This window comes from Humulus lupulus, chromosome 1 (assembly GCF_963169125.1).
Source record: "Humulus lupulus chromosome 1, drHumLupu1.1, whole genome shotgun sequence".
Lineage (NCBI taxonomy): Eukaryota > Viridiplantae > Streptophyta > Magnoliopsida > Rosales > Cannabaceae > Humulus > Humulus lupulus.
Genome location: NC_084793.1, coordinates 137,625,938 through 137,636,659, shown reverse-complemented (window position 1 = coordinate 137,636,659; position 10,722 = coordinate 137,625,938).

The following is a 10,722-nucleotide window of genomic DNA, read 5'->3' as shown; positions in this document are numbered from 1 at the left end:
ATATCTAGGGCTTAACTTCCCTTTCTTTCCAAAGCACATAATACCTTTCATTGGCGAGACTTTCAAGAAAACAAGCTCGCCCACTGAAAACTCGATGTCCCTTTTCTTAAGGTCAGCGTAGCTCTTTTGCCTACTCTACGCGGTAAGCATCCTTTGGAAAATCTTCTCGATCGCCTCACTGGCTTCCCTAACTACCTCAGGGCCTAAAATCTGCTTCTCCCCAACTTCATCCCAGTGCAAAGGAAATCTACACTTACACCCATAAAGCATCTCATAGGGAGCCATCCCAATAGTAGATTGGTAACTGTTATTATAAGAGAACTCCATTAGGGGTAAGTATCGGTTCCATGACTCTGAAAAGTCCAAATCACAGCACCTCAACATGTTCTCTAAAATCTGTATAGTCCTCTCAGACTGCCCATCGGTTTAAGGATGAAACGCAATGCTAAACTTTAGTCTCGATCCCATAGCTCTCTGTAGCCCTTTCCAAAAGTTCGATGTGAAAACTGACCCTCGATCAGAAATTATCGACTTTGGCACCCCATGAAGTCTCACTATCTCACTAACATACAATTCGGCATATTGGTCCGCCGAGTATGTGGTCTTGACTGGCAGAAAATGGGCAGACTTAATGAGTCTATCTACTATTACCCACACAGAGTTGTGCTGCTTTGCGGTTCTGGGTAACCCTACCACAAAATCCATTGCTATATCCTCATATTTCCATTCAGGAATGTAGAGTGGTTGAAGCAACCCTGCTGACCTTTGGTGTTCTGCTTTGACTTGCTGGCATGTCAAACATCTAGCAACAAAATCAGCAATATCTCTCTTCATTCCATGCCACCAATATAACGCCTTAAGGTCTTGGTACATTTTCGTGGACCCTGGGTGTAAGGAATAAGGTGTTGGGTGTGCTTCTTTCATAATACTTTCCTTAATTTCAACATTGTCAAGCACACAAATCCTATCCTTGTACCTCAGCAATCCACCATTAGACATTGTGAAATCGTTGCTGCCACCTTCTTGTACCAAAGCCTCTTGTTTCACTAAGGCTTCGTCCAATTTCTATCCTTCTCAAATTTTTTCTAGTAGGGAGGATTTCAATGTGAGGTTTGCCAAACTTCCCATCACAATTTCAATGCCAGCATTTATGATCTCTTTCTAGAGAGGCATCTCTATTGTGCGTAGTGCTGAGAAATTCCCATGTCCCCGCCTACTCAAAGCATCTGCAACCACATTGGCCTTGCCTGGGTGGTATAGAATTTCACAAGTGTAGCCTTTCACTAATTCCAACCACCTTCGCTGCCTCATATTCAATTCCTTTTGCGTGAAAAAGTATTTCAGAATTTTGCGGTCGGTGTATATCTTGCACTTGTCTCCGTTCATGTGATGTCTCCATATCCTTAGTGCGAACACTACTGCTACCAATTCAAGGTCATGTGTGGGATACCGTTGCTCATAATCCTTGAGTTGTCCGGAAGCATAAGCTACCACCTTCCCATCTTGCATCAACACGCATCCCAAGCCGTTCTTTGATGCATCACAATACACCACAAATTTCCTGCCCTCAGTGGGAACACAAAGGATAGGCACAGAAATCAACTTATCCTTCATGTTCTGGAAGCTCTCTTCACATTTTTCAGTCCATGCAAACTTCTGATGTTTGCAGGTTAAGTTGGTCAATGGGGTGGCGATCTTCGAGAAATCCTCGACAAACTTCCTATAGTAACCCACTAATCCTAAGAAGCTTCGAACTTCTGAGGCATTCTTTGGCTGGGGCCAGTCTCTAATGGACTCGATCTTCGATGGGTTTACTGCTATCCCATTCTTGGACACTATATGCCCTAGGAAAGTTACCTGTTCCAGCCAAAACTCACATTTAGAGAACTTGGCGTACAACTGATGTTCTCGTAATTTGTTCAGAGTCAACCTCAAATGCTCCTCGTGCTCCTCCTTGGTCTTCGAGTAAATAAGGATATCATCTATGAACACTACCACAAACGTGTAATGACCCACTAATCTAGACTATTTGGACCATTAACGAAACTATACATAAAATCCTTAAAAGAACTTACATTTGTGAAAATACCATAATTTTATTAAGTAACTTAACAAAAATAAGAGTTACTTACAAAGTAAATACCAAAAAGGATATGGGATCCCATTGTCTTTAAAACAAAAACATAACTTAAAATAATAAGACATTACATAATTAGTGCGGAAAATACATGTAAAAAGACATAAAACCGAAACTACATCCTCGAATCGAATAACGCTCGGCCCCTTGACTCCATTCACCATCGATACACATCCTCCAAGCGTCACGAATCTTACCGCCTCTAAAGCTTATTTTCCTGCACATAAAACAGAAAGGAATGAGCCTAATGCCCAGCAAGGAAAATCTAACACATAGTCATATACATAATTTCATAAGAAACATAAAGACTTAACATAATACATATAACATACACTTATTATAATGGCCATTATTACTTGGGGTCCCATAGACTAAACAAGCATATGCCCATGGAATTAGTGGGGTCCTACTAGCTAAGTAGGTCATATGCCCATAACCCATTTGGGGTCTTGTTAGCCATATGGGTCATATGCCCAAGCCTACAAACATACATACATATCATAACACATTTAATAACATAAAACATATAGATAACATAAGCACATAACATATTGATTCTAGCCTATTTTCCTTACCAAAGTTACCGGGATATAATGGACTGAGTTGGGACTTTTGGAACACTCCTAAAAGCATAATGAACAAGAGTAAGTTGAAAGAAGAAGAAGAAATGAAAAGGATGGAAAGACTAAACCATAAAAAAACATACTTACCGACTTATATGCTTAAGAACTTGGATTCCCTAACCAAAATAAGAATGAAGTTAGGGGACTGAGTAGAAGGTTTTGAGAAAGGAAATAACATGAAATAAATGAAATAGAGTTTCGGGTTTACCTCAAAGATTTGCAAGATCAATCTAACTTCCACCGAAATACTATAGAACTCACTTCCCAAAGTGTTTGATAAGCTTATGATGTTTAAGCTTATAGTTTTTCCCAAACCAAGTGTTTACACTCTCACACTCACTTAACACTAGCAGCTTCTGAACTTAGAGCAAATGGTGAATAATGGCTGGGTACTAGGTCCTATTTATAGAGTTTGGGAATGAAAATATCTTGATTTTACTTGAATAAAAATAATGGCTTTTTCGGTGAAAATCATTTGAATAATCGTTCAGCAGAGGCTGAAGACTCGTTCAAAAGATGCTGGACTGTTGAAGGAGTTTGAATGGCTGAAAGGAAATGAATTCAAAAGAGTTTGAATTTATGCTGAAGGAGGCGATATATCGCCCCCTGTAGGCGATATATCGCCTGGGCTAGTATGCCCGAGGCGACCGTGCATCGTCTCGTGTTTTCCGTATCTACGTGCTGCGATATATCGCCCCCTATAGCTGCGATATATCGGCACACGCTGAATATTTAAACACAAAATTACACATTTTTAGCTAAGTTTGAATGGAGTAAACAGCCTTGACTAAGCCTTTAACGTATTCAAAGCTGCTGACTGACCCTATATCATTCAAACTTTACCCTTATTTAATTTAATCCTCCAAAATACTTAATCCTTAATTACCATTCATAACATGTGCTTAAAATCCTATTGGTTGATGTCTAAACCTTATAATATAATAAATATAATCCTTAATATCAGTCACATTAATCAAACCTTAGGTTATACTTAATATTCTTAAACTATAGATTAAACTTAGAAAATCTATAAGTACTACTATGAGTGTCCAAATAATTCCCGGTCTGAACCAAAAATCCACAGTTACAAAGATAATAGTAAACATACTATAATACTACTAACAATTAGCTAAGTAAAGTTCTTGGGCTCTACAAAACGTTTCCAAGAAATCCTTAAATACCATGTTCATCATATCCATAAATGCTGCTGGGGCGTTCATGAGTCCAAAAGACATCACTAAGAATTCATAGTGCCCATAGCGAGTTCTAAAAGCCATTTTCGGAATGTCTCCCTCTTTCACATTCAACTAGTGGTACCCGGATCGCAAATCAATCTTCGAGAACACTGTTGCCCCTTGCAGTTGATCAAAAAGGTCGTCTATCCTAGGCAAAGGATATTTATTCTTAATGGTAACTTTATTGAGTTCTCAGTAATCAATGCACATCCTCATACTCCCGCCCTTCTTTTTCACAAATAGGACTGGTGCTCCCCATGGTGAATGGCTAGGTCTTATGAACGCCTTATCCAAAAACTCCTGTAGCTGGTTCTTAAGTTCCTTTAATTCTGTCGGTGCCATTCGATGGGGTGCTTTAGAGATCGATGCTATTTCTGGTGCAAGCTTGATTACAAAATCAATTTCTTTGTCTGGGGGTAATCTTGGTAATTCCTCGGGAAACACCTCCAGGAACTCACAAACAATACGTACATTTTCTAGCTTTAGTTCTGACTCCTTGGACTTATCCACCACACTGGCTAGGAACACTGAACATCCATGTTACATCATATTTTGTGCTTCTAGTGCAGATATTATGAGTGTCTGAAAACCCGTTACTTCACCTCTAAAGGAAAAGACCTCTCCTTCTTTTGGCCTGAACTCTACGGTCTTCTTTCGATAGTCTATCGTAGCCCCATGTTTGGATAACCAATCCATGTTGAGTATGACATCATAATCTGGTATACTCAGTTCTATAAGATCTGCTGGGCACTCCCTGCCTTCTACCGTTATAGGTGTTGACGGTAACCACTTATTTGACAATATCATATCTCCTGATGGCAACAATGTACTAAAGTTATGTTCAAACATCTAATAAGGCATATTCAGTCTATCAATCACATTCATGGAAACATAAGAATGAGTCGCTCTAGAATCAATTAAGACTCTACACATCGTACCAAATATAGGGAGATGACCTATAACTACAGTGTTGCTATTGGCTGCTTCATTCTGAGTTAAAGCGAAAACCCTTGCTGGCACCAGGTTGTTGTTGTTATTCTGTCCCACCTTCCATTGTGGGCAATTCTTCCTTAAATGTCCTGTCTGGCCGCACTTGAAACATTTATTGGTACCGGCCTGGCATTCTCCTGGGTGTCTTTTGAGCATTTAGGACAGATAGGATGCTCTACTCGATTGCCTTGATGGTTCCCACAGTTCCGGTCATTGAAGCGATTGTTACGGTTGCTATGGTTCTGAGGGTTGTGATTGTTGTTATTCATCACCGAAGGTCTAGGTATTTTATCAGTGCCACTATTCTGCCCTTCATTAGCCTTTCTCTTGTTGCCCTCGTGGAAGCCCTTGTTTCGATAGTTCTCTCTTCTAGCGGCATTATCCTTCCATATTTGTTCTTCCAAATATTCAGCTTCAAGAGCTCTATCCAGTACTTCTGCATAACTGACCACTTCAGCACTAGTCATCATATCGTCCCTCACGATCATCAGTTTGAGTCTCCTTACGAACCTTTGGACTCGCAATGTTTCAGTTGGCACCACTTCAGGAGAAAATTTACCCAATCGATCGAACTTCTATGCATAATCAGTGGCAGATAGGTTTCCTTGTACCAAAGTTACAAACTCGTCAACCTTAGTTTCTAGCACAGCTGGACTGTAATACTTCTTACTAAAAGCCTGAACAAACTCTGCCCAAGTCATGGTATTCATGTTACGGGTCTGTTTAATTACACCTACCAAATTCGTGCATCCATCTTAAGTATATAAACTGCGCAAGAAACCCTTTGGCGATCATTCAACTCCATATGATCAAAGATAGCCTCAACCGACCTTAACCAATCCTCTGCCACCATTGGATCAACTTTCCCTTCAAAGGTTGGTGGGGCTTGATTTTCTGAAACGTTCATACACTGGCTCGAACCCATAGGTTACTGGTAGTGGTGCAAGTGGTGGTATTGCCGGCTGAGGTTGTGCCACTGGTACTTGAGGTACTTGGGGCGTTAGGACGTTTGTGGTGCTTGTCTATCATGTGCTAATTCCTTATCTCTCGACCTCAATTGTTCTCTTAACCTTTCTACCTCTACGGCCAGGTCCACAGATGGTGGTGCTGGAGTTGAAGGTTGAACTAGTGCCATTTCTACGTCAGGGGTCGTCATGGTTTCAAACCTTGTGGAGACACCCTTTCCTCTGCCTCTTCCTCTTCCCTTTCCTTCTCTTCCTCTAGTATACATAATGAGATTCTAAGGCAATCAAAGGAAGATCATAAGGAAGGAACATTGCATAATGGTTTGATAGATATTTGCAAAGTCATACATTCAAACCACATCATCTTTAATTTTCAACAAAATAAACCATAGCATTCAAAATGTTTCAAATTATTCCAAAATTTTAACAATTCCAACAAGTGTTTAATGACAAAAACATAAATCCCTTAAGGTCTTAGAAAATATCCCATCTTATTTATTAGCACCCCATGTAACGATTACGCAATGGACTCTAGTCCTCAATGGTGGACTTGTCCCCTGAACTATAATCAAAAATGTTATCCGGGATGTGGAAATAGCCGGGAGTGCTCACCATTATCTCCATCCTTGCTGTCAAACGTTGTATAGCTCAAATTACTTCCTCAATGGCCAATTCTCCTTCCACATTGTGCACCGTTTCCAAATGCTCCTCTATTTCCCCGTCATCCGTCTTTACTAACACCAGCTCCAGACGACTAAAATCATAATTTACCAAAAAATCGCGAATTAGGAACTCCATGGTACTAAACTCCAAGTAATCTTGCTCAACGTCATTCCATGATCGAGCCAATTGATGAAGGGCCTCTGAGTACATCGACAGTGCTTCCCTTAAGACCCAATATTGCTCTATGGGCAATAGCGAGGCTCCGTTTTTGTTTATGATCCCCTAGATGCGATCACAAACCACCTTTGTTGTTTTCAAAACCACTATCTGCCAATCGTAAGGATCCTCCTCAAGCTGGACCTTGGGTATTGCGCGGATCTCCTTGAGTAGTTGTTTCTTAGTAGTTTTCAAAACAGGAGGCATCTTACTATACTACAGTTTGCGAAACTATAAAATTATATAAAACAGAAACAAGTAATAGCACATAAACAAATACTTCCGACGAGGTGAGGTGAGATTTTCCCATCTTTAGCGTGTATGGGAAGGGTCCTTGGAAACATGGACGATCATCTCCGATACCATTTGTAAAAAAATGCCCTAGTCTAGTGCTTTATAAAACATTCACATATTCATAGGTTCATGAGAGAAAAGCCACTTATTATGAAAATCTCAGTGGGGTCTTGCTAAAAACATTCAAGTTGGACCCAATAGTTTTAAAAAAATAGAAGTTTTCATGCAAAGTTCTTAAAACAACCAAAGTTCAAGTCCCACTGATAAGTTTAGAAAGTCCAAATTAACACAGCATTATTAAAATAAAATGGCATTTAAATTGATCGTTTCTCGTCCATAGGATGCCCCCACACCATACACACCACGACGATAGAACTCCCCACATCACCACACGTGCCATAGAGAAACCTATTTGCTACCTGGAAGGGAAAGTAAGGGGGTGAGCTAAAAGCCCAGTAAGGAAGTACAAACAACAAACAAGTAAATCACAACCAAACACATTCACATTCATACATCTTCATACATCATAGCATCATTGTCATAATAGCGTGAATATCGTAAACATAAACATAAACACAATCACATCAACATTAACATCATCATCATCATCATAACATAACACCATATCCTTGTGAACATGGCCCGCTAACTTGTCCATGTCACCCTTGGAGGTAAACAGGATCTCTGGTCCTTGAATAACCTCAGCGCATCCGCCTTTTGAGCTACATCTTCATATCCTTAGTAACTCGGGTTACGTCTCCATATCCTTAGCAACCCCTTTTTGATGTGTCACGTTCATTACGCTAACATCCATTCATGTCATGCAACATTCAAAATGACATACAATCCAGTCACATCATCATAACAAAGCATTTCATAATTCATAACACATAAATCATTACATTCTCATTCATACAAACGATCTTACCATTCGCAGCATAAACAAACAAAATTCTATCTAACTTCCTTACCTCAGGTCCAAGCAAGGTAAAATGATAACTTCACAACGAGCCTATACCATAATCAAAATAACCTTCCTTAGCATCACATAAACTCTATTTTGCCCACTCATACAATCCCATGTGTGCATGGGCCATGCACACATGGTGAAGGTTATTTACAACATCCAAACAAGGCATATTTACACATAAGGTCATAAAAGAATAATGCACATTCTACCTATATTACATGCATAGTGTTGCTATAAAAACTATATGGTTGCATAATAGACATATTTTTTAACGTAAAAGTGAAATTGCATACGACATGCATACGTGGGAACGTTGTGTAAAAGTGGCGTTAAAAATGATAATTCTATGCATCTTACTTCTATCGTTATGAAAATAACAAAATTGTAACATGCTTTGATTACCATTATTTATCTCTTTAAAATTCTCAAGTTGATTAATCCTCCAAAGCATTATTTTTATTTTATAAAAATAATTTAATCAACCATTTAAAAATATATAATTATTCCATTAATCACTTTTAACTTCCATAAAATAATAAAGACTAACAATTATGTAAAATACTTATAGTTTAACATGTTTACTTAGAAAATAACATTATAATTCAATTGCCAAATTTATAAATTTAATGTGAGAAAAATCTAGTTTAGATGTGGAAAAATATATTTTTACTTGTGTTATTTTTAAAGACTTAATTTAAAATAGAATAAATTCATATGTGAAAATCCAATGATTATTTTTATAATATTTAACTAAACTTTCAGCCATGATTAAATTTATTTTAAAAAATCACAGGTAAAAATTAATTTCACCATTTCTCTCAATTAAAATTAAAGAAAACATAACTATTAATATAAACTTTCATAGTCATAATAAAAGTACCACTTTTAATATTTTCATGGGTTAGGGTGTTGAATTATTTCACCATATACACAAAACTCCTTTTATTTTAAAACACAACTTCACATTTTTATTAAAATTCCAGCAACTAACTATATTCTCCATATCACTATTTTTATGTTTAAAACTCAATATTTTCTCAAAATAAAGAAAAAAATATGTAGGAAATTAATTATGCAAAAATATCATTTCAATGCATCTTAAGACCTTCCATTTAATTTCTTGAAACATCAAAGCATTAGCAAGATTATTTAAACATCCAAAACATTATTTTCATCATATACTAACCACTTAAACACCAAAAATCAGCAAGCTTAACAAAACAAAAATCCATCTTTACATCATGCTTTCACAAAATTTACATCATTACCATACATGTTTAAATCTAAATTAATTCACAAACCCTAGCATGTTCCTAATATGCATGGGTAATACAAAATCAATAACTGCATCATGCATTATACCATTTTAACCAAAACCCTCATGAATTAACTATCAAACCAAATTCTCATTTATTTCCACGTGCATCCTAGCATGTTACTATCATTATTCATGCATACAATAATTTATTGATACATAATCTCATAAGCATACTTATCAAATTTCATGGATTCAATCATCAAGAGTCCAAATTATTAATATACCAAAAATTCATATGGGGTCCTAGAGCATGGATCTAACATACAAATCACAATAACAATAACAAAACATAAAGGGGGTTTCTAGACATGCATAGGCTGAAACATACATGTATAAAATTATAAAATATCATCAATCATCATACATAGCAAATCAACACCAAAACCCCTTCATGCATTAAACCACAAAACCCTTCATGCATGATCAAAATAACATACCACCATCAAATTAATAGGAAAACAATCAACATATTATTACAATTCATAAATCCTTAATCTCCCCAAGAAAACAGCATCAACACATAGATAGAGGGAGGAATCCAATACCTTCCTTGAGAGAACACAACAACCAACACCCAAAAGGCAACCTCTCTTGAATACCCTAGGGTTTTTTTTCGAAAATCAAGATGGAGAAGAAGATGAACACCAACAATTAGAAACAACCCTAATCAACATACTAGATTTAAAAGGAAGAAATCATAAAGAAAAAACAAGAGTCATACCCTAGCTTGATCTCTTCTTCTTCTTACTTTCTTTCTTATTCTCCTTCTCTCTCTAGGTCACGCCCCTCTCTCTCTCTCTCTAAAAGTTTGCAACCCAAGAGCATATGCTCTCTTCACCAATTCCTTCCCCCTTTATCCTAAGTTTCCTATTTGTGTTTATTTGTCTTAATTTTTATTTATTTATTTTTATCATAATTGGTAGAAAATAAAAGATGATAACATCCTTACCCAAAATAACCTTTGTCTTCCAATTTTTATTTATTTTCTTAAAAAAATAAATGGAATAATCCTCTTCCTTTCCTACTACACCATACACGACCAAGACCCCATTTCCCATTATTATTTTTACTTTATTTTATTTTATTTTTCTAATTAATTCAATAAATCAAATAAAAGGCAACTTCAAAGTGTGTAGAAAATTCTACACATGTGCACCATGCTACCATGCACTTGCACACACTCAAACACTAGGGTGCATCACTACCTACCATGCACCTTAATGCATTCAACCAAAACTCAAATAATCATATTTTTAAAATAAATTAAATAACATTTAACAAATAATTTCACAAATATTCTACCAAACAATT